The sequence below is a fragment of the Anthonomus grandis genome, chromosome 4 (genome assembly GCF_022605725.1).
Source record: "Anthonomus grandis grandis chromosome 4, icAntGran1.3, whole genome shotgun sequence".
Lineage (NCBI taxonomy): Eukaryota > Metazoa > Arthropoda > Insecta > Coleoptera > Curculionidae > Anthonomus > Anthonomus grandis.
The window spans coordinates 8,771,151-8,791,686 of NC_065549.1; the positions used below are offsets into that span (position 1 = coordinate 8,771,151).

The following is a 20,536-nucleotide window of genomic DNA, read 5'->3' on the forward strand; positions in this document are numbered from 1 at the left end:
AAGTAGCCAGAATCATGCCTTTGTTTAAGGGGGGAGCTTCAGAATCACCCTCTTCTTACAGACCAATAGCATTGCTTTCCACCCTCTCAAAAATCATCGAGAAATTGGTTAAAAAGCGACTTATGTCATATTTAGCTGTAAAGCAAATGATAAGATCGGAGCAATTTGGGTTTCAAAGTGCCAAGGGAACATCAGATGCAATCTTTTCATTCTTTGAGTCCTTATTTTTGAGCTTGAACGGTGGTGATATTACTGCAGAATTTGACTGTGTTAGTCACGAAATACTGCTGTGGAAGCTTGAGCGGTATGAATTCAGAGGTCTGGCTCTTCAGTGATTTGGGTCTTATTTGCATACTAGAGTGCAGAGTGTTTCTGTGGATGGTGCCCTTTCAAGGGAGCAGCTTGTGACTCATGGTGTTCCTCAGGGTTCAGTTCTTGGGCCACTTCTATTCCTCATTTATATTAATGACATAGCCAATCTTAGGATCTCAGGTAAATTCATTCAGTTTGCGGACGATTCAACAATTTTATGTCATGACACGAGTGCGATGAATCTAAATACCACAGTTAACAAATATATTGTTGAAATCAAGAAATGGTGTGATTCCAACAAACTGTTTAAATATTTCAAAAACTAGTGTTATGAATTTTAAATGCAATTTAAATAATGTGTTTTTGGAGAATCTCATTCTAAACAACTTAGACGAAAATAAATTTTTAGGTTTATTTATTGACAATAAACTAAAATTTGAGGGCCATATCATGCAACTGTGTAGAAAAATATCAGCAAATTGTTATGCTCTTAAAGTGGTCGCAGGAGAGGTTGATTTTGACATGGCGTGATATGTTTATTTTTCTTTAATTGAGTCCCATTTAAGGTATGGTTTGTGTTTCTGGTGTGCATGCACACATTACTTATTTAATAGTGTTTTTGTTTTGCAAAAGAGAGCGATCCGACGTCTGTGTAATGTGAGTATGAGAGAGTCTTGCAAACAGCTATTTATCACTCATAAAATGCTAACCCTTCCTGCCTTATTTATATTGGAATCTGTTTGCCTCGTTCATAAGAAATTTAAAAATGTGAACACAACTAATAGGCATGAATATAGCAGTCCACGAGCTAATGATGTGCTCTTGCCTATGCCTATAAGTTCACTGATCAAAAGAACTTTTATATTTGATGGTAAAAAACTCTTTGATCATCTTCCTGCAGATTTGAAAGGTATAGGTAGCTGGAAACTTTTTAGAAAACGTGTTAAAAAACTCTTAAATGCAAAGGGCTATTATGAAATAATTGAATTTTTGTCGGATAGATTTTAGTCATTTTTACCTTTTTCTTGCAGGACTTTAGGTATATTTTTTATATTTTTTACACCATATCATTTCGCCTAATTTATTTCTGTGATTATTTTTTTTTTATAGTTTTACATTTAATAAAATTGTATATTTCGGGAGTAAATATCTGTTTGTATTATACATGTTGATACTCTTGACATTACATTAGCTTTGTATGTTTTGATTCAGAGTCTTGGAGGAGTATTTCTGAAGAATGGGGATGTTGTTGGTTTTACCGGTATAGGTAAACCATATTCATGGAAGCAGAATCCCTTTAGGATGATCGACCATAGCATGCTAAATAACCTTTTTACATGTTTGTGTATATGTTTTTCTTTTTTATAACTTTGTCAACAAATTTACTTTTATGACAATAAAGCATATATTGATTGATTGATTGATTGATTGAATGAATTTTTTTGGACTAATTTTCGCAGTGGATGAAAGTGAAATAGTTTGTTGGAATGGTGACCTAAAACGACAATTTGTCTAGCTGAAATTTTTGGATGGGTTCACCACAACATAAAGAAATAAAACAGGTCGACTTTTTTTTCCAGTCATAAATATTTCGCATTTAATAAAGTAGACCATTTTATTAATAAGAAGAGCAGACCCAAAGTAGCATATCCCAAAAGGAGGAATGTTCGATTCCGAAAATTTGACGGATTTTCCAAATCCATTACCCTTAGTTTCCGATTCTTAAAATTTAACGTATCATTTTATACCATCATAAATCATAGTCAAAAGTAAGTCTGGCTAATTTACGTAATTGTCAAATGTGTAAAAATTACGATTTTGAAAATTGTCACGAAAGCCCAAGACAGACTCAGAAGTCAAGTAATTAAATAAGGAGAGTTAGCGGCTAGATGTTCCGATACTAATATACTTATTATGCACAGAAATATGGAACATCTGGAACCATCAGTGAAATGCTGGATAAAGGTCGGTGTGGCCAATGCGCCACGGTACATCGACATCACAAAAATATACGAATCTCTAGGAAATACGCTTTGCAGTGCAGAAATCATTCATTAAGTTAGCAAATTTGGCTCAGTGCGAAACTGAACAAGTTATTCAAAATTTAGGTGAATAAGTTTAGTACATACTTATATAATATGAAGAATGCCAAAGACGTCAGCGAAGCAAAATTCTCTATGTTCACAAAAATATATACAGACTGTAGTACTGAGAAGTTCTTTTAGCTCATCGTGAAAAAATGTGCAGTTCGACTGTACCACCTTGCCAATCAGAATTACACCAGCAGATCTTAAGAGCGTCGTATATTTCCAACATTTGAAGAAATGTAGATGGTTAATATTCAACGATTCTCGACGACAAGAGGTAGATGAAAAATATCAGATTCGATAGTTTGAAGGTCTTCAGCTGCCTACGTTTATCAACGAAGTTGTCATTAAACTAGAAGAAGGTAAATATTTTCTTTGCTTTAAATTTAACTTCAGCGTCACTTTGAGAACTAATTAATTTTATTGATGATGGATACGACAAAGATGAAGTTGTTGATGAGTACTGCAACGACATTGATGGCGATAATGAAGAACAAAGTGGTGAAGATGAAGGAAATGAAGATAAATTAAATTTTCGCGATTTTTCTTTTTTTATTGCTTTAACTCAAAAACTACAAGAAACACAAAATAATGTTAAGTTAACGATTTCATCGAGAATTACATTTCTTATAAAAAACAGTAATACAACCTTTCGCATCTCTGATAGATACAATTCGCGAATACGATTCGCGAATAAAGTTTTTGATAACGGATGGGTTGACATTTTGCTAAGATTTTATTTTTCGCGATTCCGGGGTTTTCACAACATAATGAAATTGATTATTAGCCAAGGCAAATTCCACCCTAAACTAATACTTTTCTCATCATAAATTATAAAAAATAAAAACATGTTAAAAGATGATAACAATCATGAGTGTTCTTGGAGTATTCCACATGAGCCAGATTATATTTGCAGGTATAATTATAATGTAAACGATCATCTAACAAATTTTGGAACTGCGAAAATAAGGGCAATGGTATTGATAATTCTTTGCCAATTTTTCCTCTGTCATATTACTCATACCCACAGATTAAGTACCCACAGATACGTTCGTACTTTCTAACGCATTTTCCGACTCAACCTATCGCAAACCCCTTACATTTATATAAATTTGACTTAGAATAGAAAAACAAACCCAATAATTCTATCGTTTGTTGACTATGAAAATAAGTACCGAAAATCGTCACTGCCTCCCGGACTATTAAGGAAATTATACTTTTGTTATGCAATTACAGTTTTGACACATGAAAGTATCATTTCATATTGATCGTCAACGAATCTGTCAGCCCAGATGAAAATAAGTGCCCAAAAATGGTTAAAATCACAGTTTTTTTTACATTCTACCGCGTTTCACGGTTTGGTTATATCCAGGATCATCCTAAAATTCTACTTTTCTTAGGTAAATTTGATCGTTACAGCTGGAAGGAATTAGTTGGTAGCGATCTTCAACGAATGCTGAGGCTTTGATGAAGGTAAATGCACGAAAATAGGTCTAAAGTTTTTTTTTCACTGTATATCGCATTGAACTCCTTGATAATGCCCAGGAACAACTTGAAATTATAGTTTTCTAACGTAATTATTTTATTCACAAGTGAAACAAATCATTTGAAAGTGATCGCATCGAAATTTGGCTCTGTCGTGTGTTTAAATTCTTTAAAAAAGAAAAAAGGGTATTTTTTTAAATTTCTATCGCATCTCACTTTTAAGTTTTATCCAGGATCATCTTGAATATTTACTTTTTTTTTCATAAATATGATCGTATAATAATAATAAAAGTTTTTTCCAACCGGTTTTTATCTGCAATATAATGTAATGATTTTAATCGGAGATACGTGAAAGATTAGAGAATTTTCCGGGAAAAATGGTCTAGCTAGTATATAGTAAGAGCCTGCGCCACTAGAAGGCCAGTTCATGTCAATATGGCGCAACTTTTACATCGGGATAAATAGTAGGCAATACAGTGTAAAGAAATGTTTCTAGTAGTGTGTACGTGTGTGATAAATCAGTTGACAACTATCGTGCATCGAGTATTTAAATTCAAACTTAAATGAACAGTAAAAGACGCTGCAGTACAGTTTTCGGGAAAAATCTAATTCAAAAACCTTTTGAGTATTCCAGCATGGATTATGCTCGTTCTTATATCGCCATCTCAGTCTAGCGTTCCTTAATAAATAATAATAAAATGCTGTTTTTCTGATATTCATCTTTTTATAATTTCGTATCTTGGCTTGGCAATAATATTTTCTATTTTAACTTTGTTTACTGCAGTCCAGAATAAGTTCTCATACCAAACCAGGTTCTAAGGTTCTTTAACGATAAAATTCGTCTTTCATCCATACTTCGTTTTCCTAGCACTTTCCCTTGCAAGATAGTCTGCAACAAGTGAAATATGTTTTCATTTCTCATTACGTGTCATACATACAACCGTATCGTCTGCATAACAAATATTGTTCACTCTTTCTCCGATTAAGGATATTCCTGAATTGAAATTTTGAACAAATATTGAACAATAATGAGGAGAGAATACAGTCCTTCCTTACACCCTTTAGTATCTTTATTTCTTCTGTTGTCTTATTCTGATTCTGTCAAAAGCTGATTGATTCCAGTACAGGTTGATTATTATGTTAACATCCCTTCTATCCAGGCCTACAATCAGAATTTCTACCATTGTCAAATTATAACAGGCCACCATAATTTACAGTTGAGCCAAACCGTGATAGTAATAGAATAATATTTTTCAGGTACAAAATTTGCCACAAAAACACTATTTTCACATAATCCTTGTCGTAATATAAAAATAATACATTTAAATATAAATAGGTTTTATCAAAAAATTTGTTTATAAACAATTAAAACTACAATGGTTCTCTCTGATATACCACATTTTATACCAAAAATAGGTCAAACTTTTACGATCTCTCAATAATTCCCTTAATAAAATATGACAAAATGCAATTTCAGTAAGTTAATTTCCAGAGAAGTTCTACTGTAATTAAACCTTTTATACTGAAAAGGCTACAAGGACATAAAATTCTGAATAACATTTCAATTTTTGCTATTCCAGAAGGGACTTCTTTTATTTTCATTTAAAGGCCAAGTATCCGGAGAATAAAAGTGGAAAGGCCATTCAAAAACAGATATAAGAGCGTCTCCGAATATAATATATGCCGAGAGACTCGCCTTTTCGAATATTATCGTAGACATGATTATGACATTCGGGTAATTCCTCGAGATGTTCTTCGCTCGGTAATTTTATATTTTTTATTTGTCCGAATGGAAAAAGTTTACCCAATTAATTTTTTTGGTTAACGAAATATAAAAGGCGAAATATTTTCATGTTTCTCTAATAAGCTGGGTCGCACCAGTTTAAGGGTAACTACCCCCAAATTACCACGATTAGATGCGAGAAAAAGAACATGAAAAATTAGTTTCTATAGGAAATAGAAACGGTTTTTTGCTTCTGGTTGTAATATATGGAAGCTATGAGGCAGGTATTTTATTTTATCTAAATGGTTCGGCTCGTTTTCTTTGGGGTTACTATAGTGGATTTATCGTAGCTTATTTTTCAGATTTTGATCTTGATATTTCTATTCACAGTTCATTTGATACAATTTATGTCTGTTACTAGGTAAAATCTACAGAATTATACTTTGGAAATGCTATTTATTACATAATATTATATTTAATAATTGTTTATTGACCTGAAAATCGAGAATAATTGCTTAAAATATAGAAATAGTTCTAAATAGTGAAACGTCTGGTTGTAGATTTAAATCTTAAAGAAGTAAATTTTCAAATAAAACTGGATTTATTGTCAGAAAGAGACTTTTGAGAACATTTATTTTAGCTTAATATTATTATAATTTATTATAGCATATTTATTGCCTATTATTAATGGTATTTTTGTTAAGGATAACAATTAACTGATAAAATAAATGATATTTTTTTAATTGACAGGTAAATCTCTTTTTTTTAGTTATGGACAAGAATGTTTAATGTAACTGACTAAAATAGATTACTAGAGCATGAACTTAGGAGATCAGGACAAATCACCTATCCATTTAAAAGTTTATATATAAAAAGAAGAAGTGTAATAATACGTCTCTGATATTAGCCTATATAAGTCGTTTTACATTAGAAATATATCTTAAATCGAACCAGTAACCTTAAAGAATATCAGATCGTCATCAAACAATAAAAATTATTTATTCCTGAAGCAAACTATTATATCAATAATAAAAATTAAGAACAATATTGGCGAACAATGTTTACCCTGTGAAACACCAGATAGTGCACTCATAAAGTGTGATCTAGAAATACCAAGCCATGCCAGCTGAACCCTAGAAGAAATTAAACTATAAACCAAGAAACCATACAATGAGAAAAGCATAATTAGGATAACTTAAGAATATTGATATCAACCCCGTCAAAAGCCTTGGAGTAGTCTGTAAATATCACATCGACTTCTTATTCCCTCTTCGAGGCTCCAAGCAAAGTATCCTAAAACATAGTATTGGTACAGTCCTAAATACCATATTGTTCACCCAGTAATTGCTCCCTACTATAAAAAAATATCTAGCTGTGCATAAGCTTAGGAATGGCTCATACTGTATATATACACATATACACTTCTGTTTTTACCGATTAAATTACCAATTAAACCGAAATGACTTTAATCTCTTAATATTTTTTTATTCTTTCAGGCAGTTGAAGTATGAGATATATGGTTAACTACCAGTAAAAAATCAAAAATTGCAAAAAATCTGTCATTCTCGAAGGATTTAAAAATGACTTTTATTACTTGAAAAAATTACTTTTTTTTTTTTCGGGGTCGGTGGAGAAATTCTTTATGAACACTGGTTACGCGGCGCCGCCCCCAGTAGTGTGGGACTCAGTGTCGAGTCTGTTTCGTCCTATACCCACTAAAACTCCACCGCTGGGTGGTGCCTTGTGGCTCCCTACACTGCGGTCTGCTAAGAAGCAGTCCTATTGTGTCCCATATGTTTAGTCCCACAGGTTCAATTCTGTAGCTTTAAGGAAGTCCAGGATTGTGCCCAGTGGTAGATTTCTTATACCCTCTGGTGAGGGTTTCTCTTCCCCCAGGAATGTTGCCCTGGTTTGATTAAATGCTTCACAGAAGCACAGTATGTGAAGAGTTGTTTCGTCCTCCTCATTGCATCCCCTACATAGCGAGGTAACTGATTTCCCTAGCGTATGCAGGTGTTTCCTGCTGGGTGCATGGCCTGTAAATAGCCCCGCGACCCTTCGCAGTTGTTGTCTGGAGAGGCCCAGTATGTTCTCACCCTTCTTGAAGGGTGGGCTGCCTATAAGTTGTTTGGATTGTTCCATCTTTGGCAGCTGTTCCCAGTAGAATTTGTTCTGGTTTGTTAGCCAGTTGCCGATTTCCCTCTTCCAGGTCTTATAAAAAATGACTTTAATATCTTAATCTTTTTAATTCTTGCATATAGTTGAAGTCTTTTTTGGACTAATTTGCCGAAAAGAAAACTGATGATTGAAATAAAACTAAAATGATTTTTAAAATGGCTTTAGCTGCCAGGAAAAAATCAAGTTTATCGAAAAGTTCTATCTTTGGTAAAGGCTTTGAAAGTGACATTAACTGCCTGGAAGAGGTGAATTAAAATAATTAATATCATTATGTTTTTGTTTTCTTTCAGGGAGTTAAAGTCTTTTTTTAAGGAAGAAAATTGAAATTTTCTGAAAAAGAACTAGTTTAAAAAATGGCTTCAACTGCCAGGAAAAAATCAAAATGTTTGAAAAATTCTTTCTTTGTTGAAGGCTTTCAAATGACTTTGGTGAAATCACTTCTTAATTTTTGTAGGCAATTGAAGTATTTGTCAAAGTGGCATGTATATATGGTTTAGTAAATCGCTTTAACTGCCAGGAAAAACAATTATTGAGAATTTTGGATTTTTACCTAAAAAAAAGGTGAGGCTTAGTGATTATTACTAAACCTAACCCTTTTTATTAAGCCTACAAAGTTTTAGGCTCGGGAACTGGGGGTCTCTATAACCTTTGTTGTGGTTCTTGTGTACCTAACTAGCTAACTTATTCCCTGTTTATATGTAAAATTAAAATGCAGTGGCTGCTACTATTTCTGAAGTGAGACGCGGTCTAAATAGCACGTGAATTGTCAAATTATTGTATATATTTATGTTTGAAGAAATATTTGTCATAAGAATTACTTGATCTAGAAATTGATGATTGCATAATGTTTTATTGGATGTTATTTAAGTGTAAGTCTTACTTTTGGAATTATCTTATTATTTGTTAGTAATACCTGCCAATAGATTATTATCAATGCTGTTTATGTTAGTTGTGTAGGTTTTTTTGAGTGCAAAGATTAGCGTCGCAGATTCGACTCGGCTTGCAGTAGTATATTTTCTTAGTGAGAAGAACTGTCCTTTTTTAATGTTTATTTGGCGTAGTTAAGCTCTGAATAACTCTGTAGCCACCATATATAAGCCCTTCGTATAGCAAGCTTGGAAGCGAAATTTCTCTTTAGAACTATTGATAAAAGAACATCTTATACTTAGTATTCTTTCTTAAAATTATGGAGAATTGCGGCAGGTTTGATAGTCAACGTTTATTCAAAGAATCTAGAGCTATTCTATAATCTCTATTATTCAATCTTATTCCAACCAAACCAATATTTTCACTAATTCTCTCTTAAAATCTTGTAATTACTCCAAAATTGAAATAAGCTTCAAAACTTTAAGGATCCAAGCAACCGACTTCTACGTATGCATCATAAATATCGCCAGAATATTCTTGAATATCTTACCGAAAAACATTTCTTTTGGTGGTATCCATATTTGGATAACAAGGACACTGAACAAATTTGTGCCGCATTAGACAATGGCAATGTTATATTTCATATGATTAAAAACACCAATTATTAGTACGACTTGTATACCGGTCAGTCCCACGAAGGTCTTAGGTGCGGAAATTAATGTATTCACTAGTCTTAGCCACAAGTTAAAAAGAGAAGGCTAACGTCTCCCTACTCCCATTCTATTAACTACAGTTTGACCCAATTTAAACGTAAAGACAGTGTTGCCAACTTATATGCTGGGTAAATAATACAATTTCCCACCAAATAAAAGTACAGATGGTACAAAAATAGTACATTTTTCATTGGATATAAAATACTGCTATTTAACTTTTACCCAAGGATGTCAAAAATAAAACTTCTTTAATTTTTGATCGGTGTTAAAAAAAATTAATTTATTGTGTTTACCATTTAGCGTAACCAAAAATACAAACGGATTATACCATCACAACTTACCTATATCATATGAATAAAAAAAGTATTTTTTTTTTTAAATAAAAGTTGTCCTACATATTCACATATGCATAATGATATATTAAGATTATGTGATAATTATTTTATTTACTTTTCTTCTCTTTAGCATCCCCAAACTAACGTCATGGAGCGATTCGTTAGACCAAGTCGCGGCTTCGCTAAGCATATATCTGTCTTTGTTTATCCCATAAGAATAGAACGAGAACGAGATAGTTATGACTATTACTGTATGGGTATTATGCACGAACTTAATAAATAAATACACCTGTACTGCTAATGCATAAAAATGACCACTGCCTGGTTGCCGCCATTTTTATAGTGGTTGTGTCCTTTCGATGTTGGTCACTCTGAACATTTTCAGTGTTGCCAACAAAAAAGATATTAAATAATGGTAATGACGTTGACGTTTGACGTGTGAGTATTGCGGATTGTCTAGTTTTTGGCGATTGGTTATATCATCTGCAACAGGCGATATAGCTTCGTCCTTATTTAATACGTGGATAATGTATCACCAGCTTTATTTAAACTTATTTGGTTCACTCACAATCGAAACCGAATTATTGTGAATTTTGTGTCTGTGTTTATAATAAAATAATATATAAAGTTGTTTATTTTTACTATATAAACCCTTGCTAATTACAAACCCTCATAAAGTCATATATATTTTGATTTTTATAGTCGGTTTTACCTATTAATGTGGAAACACTGTGCATAGAAGGGAAGTAAAAGTCGTAATATTAAAAAACGAAATAAATTAAGTGTTTAGTTAGTTAAGTTTTTAACCGAATTTGTTGAGTAAATACAAGCAAAAATTTAAATGAAGATCATAATTTTTATGGTATTAGGATTTATAAGGTTTAAGGTTAGACTTATAAGATTCAAGATTATTAAAATAATAAAACAAATATTTTAAAGTGCATTCATCTATCCCAAGTTATCACAGATCTAACGCAACTATCTTAAATTCTTAACTAAATGTAACTCTCAAAAACTAATTGTTTTGTTTCCCTACAATTGGCACAACTGAAATTTGCCAGAGTGACCAACATCGAAAGGACACAATCACGCAAAATGGCGGCCCCCTAGTAGTGGTCATTTTCTTTTCATTGAATTGGCAGTCCAGGTATATTTATTAAGTTCGTGGTATTCTGTTCTCCATGTTTTTTTTCGTTTTCAGGGTTGGTTACATTTTCTTTAGCTTTCAGGGTTGTTATTTATTTTGAAATGTACAATTTTTATGTTTTTATAGATTTTTATGGATGTACACAAATAATAGTATTTTTGGCGTACTATTACGGATTTGAATAGTACATAGTATATAATGTTTAATAATAGTACACATACTATTATAATAGTACGGTGGGCATTACTGCGTAGAGATGACCGAGACGTGGAGCAAGTTGCATTTCTTATCGGTATGCGCATGTGAAGAATCGAGCATCTTTTTAAATTAAGACCTTGATTATGAATTTCTGTTGCATGTTAATGCATGGAAAAGGAAGAAATTTACCAACTCATTTTGTTGCTCCCAGTTATGCATGAATATCGTATTTTCTATTTTTTATTAACAATTTTTTTGATGTAACCCATGAAGACTAATACAATTATCATATTTTTGCTTTTACTGACCAAATCTTTAATAAACGAATAACAATATAAATAAACTACATACAAAACTAATGCCTATCCTTACAAATCAAGTCAAATAACTAGAATAACATATAACATAACAAACAAATAACAAATCAAATAACAAACATTCCTAATAACTGTCCAACTGACTCACTAATTTCCTGACTCCTCTTCATTTTTAGGAGTAAACTGCCAGATTAAACTCTAAATTGAATCAGATTCACTCGCTAGTTGGTCTCGTGACAATATCTTCCCAGATACTATGGCTCATACATTTCTAAAAAGCCTTTTATCCTTACAAACGTTATTTCTCAAGGGGGAGTGGAAACCCTTCTTTCCCCATTTAAAGTTCCGGAAATGCAGGGCCCAGTTTGATCTGACAAATTGTCATTTTAAGCAGTAATCTCGTCATGAATTATGTATAATAACAGCAAGACATATGTAAATAAATGAGCTTTAAGGAATTTAAATGATGTAGATGGAGAGTTTATTGCGTTTTAACGAATGGAAATTGTTGCAAGTGAATGTGGTTTTTTATGTCCTGTTTTTTCATTTTTGACGACGTTACGTTAGTTGAGCCTTGTTATCATTTATTTTTTTTTATCGAAAAAAGGCTTTTTTCAAGTATTTAAGAACTAAAATAAAGCCTTCAACGAACACCTTCAGAGAATTTTTTTGAATATTTTGATTTTTTCCTGGCATTTGAAGTCATGTTTTTAAATTAGTTTTTTCGGAAAATTGCATTTTTCTTTTTCAAAAAAGATAAAAAAATTAAGATATTAAGGTCATCTTTTCTGGGTAATTAAAGTGATTTTCAAAGCCTTTAACAAAGATAATTTTTTTTTATTTTAATTTTTTTCTGGCAACTGAAGCCATTTTTTTCACAGTTTTTTTTGGGAAAAATACTCAACAGAAAGATTTATTTAAGTAATTTTTTTAAGCAGTTGAAGTCTTTTTTAGAACCAGTTTGTTTTCGAATAAACGTACTTTTCCTATTTAGAAAAAAAATCACTTCTTGGAAGAAAAAAGATTAAGATGTTAATTTAATGACCTAATATAGATCATTAGATTTTTTTTTTAATTACTAATCTATTAAAATCACAGGTGTGCATCCTGATTAACAGATATTTAGAAATTTTTAGGTATATTGTAAAATAATTTTTTTTTAGTTATTTTTCTTATTGGACGTGCTTTACATTAAGGTTTTGTTTTGATTCTTTGACAGGGTATTTTTAGATAACTAGGAGACTGAGACTACCTATGCCCGGTGCCTAATATTTTACAGGAATGAACTGAGATGCTCTAGTTAACCTGGAAAAACATAGACCTGACGTAGAAAATATATAATAAATAAATAAATAAGCGTTAAGGGATTTAAATGATATAGATGGATAATTTATTGTATTTTAACGACTGGAAATTGTTACGTGAATGTGTATTTTTTATGTCCTGTTTTTTCATTGTTAACGACGTTTTGTTAGTTGAGCAATGTTATAATCTATTAATTTCTTATCAAAAAAACTTTTTTCCAAGTAGTTAAATATTTTTTCGCTTCAAGGCATTATAAAAAAGCCTTGAAGAAAGACAGAATTTTTTTGAAAATTTTTATGATATTTTTCTGGCAGTCAAAGCAATTTTTTGAAATTACTAATTTAACTAAATTTACTTAAACTAAATTTACTTTTTTTTGAAAAATTAAATTTTTCGTTTTTCAAAAAAGACTTCAACCTCCTGGAAGAATGTGCGCACTCCTTGGACGTGCTTCACACTTGGACATGGTTTTATTTTGATTCTTTGACGAGGTATTCTTAGATAACTGTGAGACCGAGACTGCCTATGCCCGGTGCCTAATAGTTTTACAGGAATGAACTGAGATGCTCTATTTAACCTGGAAAAACATAGACGACCTGACGTAGAAAATATATAATACCTTGCAACTTCAGCAGTGCCATCGATCGTTGACATTTCGCAAATGCAGTGACACGCAACCTTTGACAGTTTAACTCTATTTTGTATATTTGATACATTCTATATCTAATTTATATATGTAGCTCTTTTTTGCTAAATAAATATACCCAATTACTGAAAAAAAGATATGTGAAAAAATGGTATTCTTGATGGAAATAATATAAATAATTTTTTTCCTCATATATATCTAATAGCACAAGTTAAAAAAATAATAATTTTCAGTCTTCATTTTAATCACGTTAATATGCCCTCCCTTTCCAATAATAAGTCTAATAAAAAATTAACTTGGTAAACTAAACTCTCCAAAGGTAAACAGTTACTTCGGTAAACATGTCACGGCTTTCCGGTATCTCCTTGCGTACATTTTCGTGGCCATCGACAACATTAGCCCCGAGGGATTTCCCAAAATTGGAAATTCTGGAGTTGGATACTCCCATCCCCCTGACCCGTCTACCTGGCCGTGTAATTATATTATTCAGCTGATTGGGGAAGTTCCGGCCGATGGCAGAGATTTAAATTTTTCCTGTATTAAAATTAGAAGTATATTATTCAGTTAAATAATATTTATATAACGAGAATAATATAATCTCATTTAAGTTCTACAATAATTATTGATTTGATCTGTTGCAATCCGAACATTATACAGGATGTTGCCACTCGAATAATTTAGATCACTTACTTGTTTAGGTCCATTTGAATCTAGTTAATGCCGAAACAACAATTCAAGTCCATCTTGGAATTTTATTTATTTTATCAACAATATTGCTTGAAAGGTAATTTTTTTTTAAGTTAAGAATCTTATGCATTTTTGATACACATGCGCCTGGTATAATTCCTGGATAACAGATAACATCTGGTTTATGAAAATGCACCAAGGATCCTATCTATCGGGATTATTATTAGAATCCTAATCACGAGTTTCAGAATTGTAGTTCAAGGGAGAAATGGGCTGACCTTAAAAAAATTTATATTAGGATTATTGACCATTTAAAAAAAAAAATTACTGAAATGCGACAAAATAATAAAAATCCTAAACGTTATTAATGTCTTTTTATAATAATATTTTATTACAAAATATGATCTGTCAGTTTACTACTGTTGATAAAGAATTAATTTATAAAATTATTCTTAGTATAAAATCTGAGACTTTTGGTATAGATAAACTAAATATTACATTCTCTCTCTTTGCTGTCTTATTACCATATATAAAGCATATCATAAATAATTGTATTGAGAACTTCTTTTTTAGTCTCTGAAAAGAACTGAAAATAGCTAACGTTTTGGCTTTGGCTAAAGTTATTTATTTTACTGAATTAAGTCAACTAAGATCAAAATCAATTTTGCCAACATTCTCAATTTTTTTGAAAAAAGGTGTGTAAAGTTAGTTAATCAACTATGTTGATACATGTAATAATCAAGGAAAACTTGAAGAAAAAATCAGAATTTTTGACTATCAAATCAGGAGTTTCTCAGGGTAGTATACTTGTCCAACTCTATGTAGCACCTTTAAAATTGTAAATTCCTTAAAATATTGCAAATATTGTCTCTATAGGTAATTATATTCGTCATTTGTACCTGGTTTAGTTGCAATATCAAGAGAGCAAATCAATAATGATTTAAGCGAATTACTGAAATCTCCAGAAGATCATTAATTAAAAATAAATTTAAGCAAATCGACAGCTATTTTATTCTGCTATGAAACTTATAAAAACCACTTACAGAATTGTATAGGATCTAAATTAGGCCACAATATAATATAATTTAAGGACTCAGTTAAAATTCTAAGCTTAAGAATAGATTATAAATTAAAATTTCAAGAATTAAGGCTGCGCTCTATGAAACACTCGTTTTATCATTTTTTTACTTTGTCGATCAGGTATATGAGCTTTTTTTGGACAGTCTGGATATAATAAGGGTTCAAGAAGTGAAAAATTGCTTTCAGGTTTATATTTAATAAGGCATAAGGCGTAGACAAAGAGTATCTCACAAATTATCCGCAATAAGGGCTTAATATACGATGGCCCATTTTACATTCGACAGTATTTTTTCATAGAATTATTACATTTAAATGTCCTCTATATCTCCACAGCAAAATTAAATATCAGACCAATATTCATAATATCAATATCGGAAAATTAAACGTTTTAACTATACCACCTCATACAACTGAAATATTTAAGAAGTCATTTATCAAATCGTCTGTATAATTAACATATACAAAATAATAGACTTTTTTATGAATGCCAGTCTTAATTTGCTGATTTTTAACTTGTCATCAAATCTTGTATCCATTTTCTTATTTTTTCTTTACTCTCTCTTCCTCTTGTCTTTAATTTCTTTTGTAATTTTTAAACTGATTATTATAATACTTTTTTCATTGCTCACTGTTGTGGCCATGTTCTTTCGAATAGTTTGTAGTTAATTTTATACTATTTCATTTATAAGCATGTACATTTAGAAATAATTAAACCATTATTATTTACATAAAAATGGCAGTATCTGTTTGCAATGCCTACTTAATTATATTTCTAAATTGAAAAAGTGTATTTTTCAAGTTATAAAAAAAATGTAACATGTGATACATCTTTGAGATCGTAATAAAAAATTGAATCAGATACAGGATGCATTTTTATGTTGGGTCATAGAGAAAAATAAACTTGAAGATGATTTTCTGAAAACAAAACGTCAAATGTATTAGTTTTAAATTTGCCTATAAAAAAGTGTCATTAGTTTCTTGATGTTTCCGAAAATAATGTTGCAAAACAATTAAATCGATCAAAAGTCAAATTTCCGTTTTCCCGAAATATCTTAGCAGGACATAAACATTTTTCAAATTTATCAACGGTATGTAAATACGCTTTAAAAAAACGCAACCTTTTTATAATTTAGCCTAAGCTGTAACTCTAACAGGTACCTGGGCATCCTGTATGCAGATATAGTATATAAAGAAAAAATCTTATTTTCACGATAAATTTGGCATCTCTGTAAATATTTTTTTGAAATTTAGTAAATAATTTCTATGCATCTAGTACTATTTTGTAATGCATAATTTAATTTTTACCGGTGGCATCCATTACATGGCAGCATCCGGTGCGGACTAGAGCCTAGTGAACTCTTTAACAAAAAAAAAAGTATGCCACTGTTTTTTTTCCCAAATAAAAAATATGTTTTAAATTCTCATTTAATTTAGAGTAAATTTTGTTTTCTCCGACGTATCATTTTTGCATAAAAAAATAAAAACCATTGTTCGAAATTCATTTCGCGCTAAAATTTTAGTTTTTAGTTAACTAACGATAGACGAAAGTTACTCTTAATTAAATGAGAATTTGCAATTTTTTTTATTTGAAAAAAACAATGCCGTACCATTTTTTTTTATAGAATTAACTAGGCTCTTGCCCTCATGGACGCCACTGGTAAAATAAAAAATTAAATTATATATTAGAAAATAGTACTTGATACATAGAAACTGCCTATTAATTTTCAGAAAAATGTTTACAGGAATTTCAAATTTATCGTGAAAAATAAGATATTTTCTTAAGATTTTATCACCCTGTGCCATAAAATCTAATCATTTTCGGATAGGGATTTATGGCGCAAACTTGCTTATTTTGAGGCCCTTTACAACCCCTTCAAGTTTATCCCACTAATTATGAGACACTCTGTATATTACCTGAAGATAAGCAAGAAAATACCCCAACGTAAACTATTTTAAAAATTAAAATAGTTTAACCACAGTCACAACCACATTTTTATCTTCGAATCCATCTTTAGATATCCCTCTATATGTCCAACACAATAAATCGTATTGAAACTAACGAATTGATACTAACGAAATTAGCAAAAAAATGCCTCAACCAAAACTGTTTTTTTATCGGCCTAAATCCTTAATTCATATTTAAGTTATAACCCCCGAATCACCTAACTTATACCCAAAAATTACCATCATTATATTGATTATGTGCCTTATTTCTTAGTAAAAAATTATTAAAAAACATATTTAGCAGTTTTAGTATTACATAAACGATATGGGAAAGTAGATAGCAAGAATTTACAAAGATAAAGTATTTTAAGTCATTTCAAATCACAAATGCTGTGAGATACATGATCAAACTTTCTTTAACCAAAAATGAAACAGCAGGAGGTATTTTGCCTACGATTGCAAACGATATTGGATCCTCGGTTCCAAACGAGGAAAGAAAACTATTAAACAATTTTGAAATGCAGATAAAACAAAAGCTTCAATAATTTTTATTAGAGTTTTGAAATTTAGAAATGATTTATTAGCAATAAACATGCGTATTTGCAAATAACGCCTCTGCATAAGAATACTGACATAATCTCTAAACCTCAGAAAATCAACCAAAGTTAAACTCAGCAGTTTTATATTATCAGAAAATGACTAATATTCACGGACGAAATTATATTTTTACTCGATCTTTTATTGGAAAATACGGGAAATATTTTTGGGGTTAATGACTAAGTTATTTTCTTCTGAGTAGTTTGAGATTAAATTAAGTTCATTATTCAAATTGTTCTTAGTCAAATCAACCGGTAATGAATAACCTTTGTATGTGTAAAATATAGTGAAAATTTAATAAGTAAATTAGCAAAAAACTGATTTTACTAAAACTGCTCTAACTGCCCAAATCCTTAACCCACATTTAAGTTTTTACCCTCAAATCCATCCTGAGAGATTTCTTTATATTTCTGTAAAAAAAAATTAAAATATTTCAAGTTACTCCTAAGTTACACCCAAAAATAATCATTAATGAATAAAAAAAATAATTTTTTTGTGAATTTTGACTTTAGTTAATTATATTGCCTTTAGTTTTTAAGTATAAATTCAATGATATCTAGCACTAGAGAAGTTCTTGAGGTACAAAAACTATTGAGAAGAAAATGCTCTTTCTTCTACTAAAAAGTAGTAAAAATTGGCAAAAAGTTGCCTTAACCAAAACTACTCTAACTGTTCAAATCCTTTATCTATATTCGTGTTTTTACCCTCAAATCCATCCTTTGAGATTTTTCTATGATCATGTAAAAAAAATTTTAATATTTTAAAAGTTACATAATAAAAAAAAGTTTTAGTGGCTCTTGGACCTTGGTTGACTAAATTGCTTCTAGTTCTTAATAAAATATGAATTTAATAAAGTCCAACACAAAAAGTTTCTCAGGTATTAACCATTGAGAAAGCAAGTTTTTTCTTCCCATAATACGTAGTGAGATTCAGTAAGTAAATTAGCAAAAAACTGCTTCAACTCTCAACATTCTTAACACATATTCAGGTTTTTATCTTTAAATCCATCCTTAGAAGCTCCTTTATGTTCATGTAAAAAAATTAACATTATTTCAAGCCGCTCCTAAGTTATCCCCAAAAATTATCATCAATGAAATAAAAGAATTTCTTTGGTGGCCCTTGGACCTTGATTGATTTCGAAATTGCCCTTTAATTCAAAATGATTTTGAGGTATACCTTCATATATAAAATTATTAAATAGAAAATGCTCTTTCGCTAAAACTCCTTTAAAAATGTTAAAACAATTAGTAAAATAATATTCCACCCAAAACCAGTTTAACTTCCCAAATCCTGAACGTGATTTATAAACGTTTTTATTTTTAAATTTATCCTCAAAAACTCTCTATACGAATACAAAAAAAATACTGAAATAGTTTAAATGACTCCTAAGGAATGCCCAAGAATGTTCGCTAATCAAAACAGTCTACTAACTTCCCAATTTACGTTAAATTAATTTAAGTTGAAAGCGCTTCTTAGCTTTTCAATCCTAAATCTCATTTTATTATTTATAATTAAAATTAATAATAATATTTCCAGGAACATTCAAAAAAGCTTGTACCCCATTGAAGTTTTCATTTCATTAAAAACTCCCTTGCGCTCTTTTTAACTACTTCTTCAACTCGCTAAACATTTTTCCTATAATCAGACCTAAAAACTTTACGGAAACTTCTTAAGGCGAACAAACTTATAACTTTCCTAACTGGAACTTATAAAACACTTACCCTAAATAGCACTTATTGCTCAAAGAGGAAAACTTTCCGAAAAACCCATAATAACCCATCAGACGGCCGAAAAATAAATCAAGAAGAGCGTACCAAAGTTAATTTAAAAGTAACGCGATTATTACGCACGTAACTTAACGATAAGGAAGTGGAAAAGATGAAATTGTGGAACGTGGGTGAGCACCATAGGATCGAGTCGGGATCGGAACGCGACTGCAGCATCCAGAGACCCGACGACGCTTCTGGATTCTGGAGTTCTTCAGGTTCCAATTTAGGCAAGCGCGACCCACAAATGGGTCTTAGTTATTGCACTTTCCCCCTTATATTAATTATTATTTCCTTTGGCTCTGGTTTTACATCGTTTTAATAAGGGAGGCTTGGGGAGATCGTTAAAAACTAGAAGAAATTTTTTAAGGGTTATGCATTATTTATTTATGGGGAAACTAGTTTTAAAGTATGTAATTCACTTTATCGCTTTCGCTTTTTGCACTATTAAAATGAACTTTTTGAGATTTTATTTAATGATTTTTGGAAAATTAATAGAAGTACTAAAAATCTTTGCAGTTACTTAAACAACCTTGACCTGCAAATGGTAACGAGAAGTCTGTCTTATTGCAGTTTTTTGCCTTTTTATTAATTATTAGTTTCTTTGGTTCCGGTTTTATATCGTTTTAATAAGGGAGGCTTGGGAAGATCGTTAAAAACTAGAAGAAATTTTAGAGGACTTAGACAAACGGTAAATTATGTAATTTATTTTATCATTTTCGCTTCTTGCACCATTAAAATAATTTTTGGTTTTTAGGAAAATCGCTTGTGGTACTAAAAATCTAATTTTGCCAATTAACCACAATCTTAACCCCTAAATATTAATGAGAAATTTTATTTATTGCACTTTTTTTGCCCTTATATTAATTTTTTCCTTTAGCTTTGGCTTTATATTTTAATAAGGGGACTTCGTTAAAATCGAGGTGTTCGTTAAAAACTGGAAGAGATTTTACAAGAGTTTTGTATACAACATTAACACATTATCACTTTTGCTTCCTGTAAAATTAGAATAAATTGATGGAGTTTCTTAACATGTTTCTTAAATTATAGAAAAAACTATCAGTAGTACTAAAAATTTAAATTCACCATTAAATTTTGGGGAAAAAATTTGCTGACATTTTTAACTTTCTTAGGAAGAAAATGTTTACC

The 20,536-nt window shown here is 30.8% G+C and overlaps 1 protein-coding gene across 1 annotated transcript in view; it reads right to left on the reverse strand.

The window, feature by feature from the left end:
- LOC126735527 (trace amine-associated receptor 1) overlaps positions 1-19,537 on the reverse strand; it is a 116,640-nt gene extending 97,103 nt beyond the window's left edge. The window contains exon 1 of the mRNA XM_050439568.1: positions 19,343-19,537. The gene's annotated coding sequence lies outside the window, so the exon portion shown is untranslated. The remainder of the gene's footprint in view (positions 1-19,342) is intronic.
- Between the last annotated feature and the right edge of the window lie 999 nt (positions 19,538-20,536).